Raw genomic sequence first — 547 nt, 5'->3', positions numbered from 1 at the left:
GAGAGAGAGAGAGGGAGGGAGAGAGACGCGGTGGCTTTGGCTTTCTGGCTTTTCTGTTCTGGCTGCAGGAAGAGATCAAAACAATAGTTAAATAGCAATTGAAGACACGTGATGTAAGAAATAAACAAGTCGACAACAAAAATGCCCATAGGGATGGTTTTTTTAGAGCCTTTATTATGGAAATCATCGCACATGCACAAAAGGAGAGAGAACGGTTTAGTGTAGTGGGTCTCAAATTTGAGCAAGCAGCAGAACCGGTGAGCGAAATCCTCTGGAGGGCTTGTTAAAACACAGATTGCTGGGCCCTGGCCCTGGAGTTTTCTGTTCCCTATTTTTTAGTAAATCTGGGGTCAGCTCCCTCCTGAGAATTTGCAACCTGTTAGAGCCCTCAGGAGGTGGTGCTTGTGGTTTGGAAAGGACACTTTGCCACCCACTGGTGCAAGAAGTCTCCCGTACCCTCTCCCACCTTCAATTTGCACAGCGCATCCCCACACTACTGCTTCTATCCTCTCCCGCAATTTGTTTGGTTTGCTGAGAATTATAAAGC

Source organism: Cebus imitator, unplaced genomic scaffold, assembly GCF_001604975.1.
Source record: "Cebus imitator isolate Cc_AM_T3 unplaced genomic scaffold, Cebus_imitator-1.0 Scaffold199, whole genome shotgun sequence".
NCBI lineage: Eukaryota > Metazoa > Chordata > Mammalia > Primates > Cebidae > Cebus > Cebus imitator.
Note: the sequence above shows the minus strand (reverse complement) of the source record.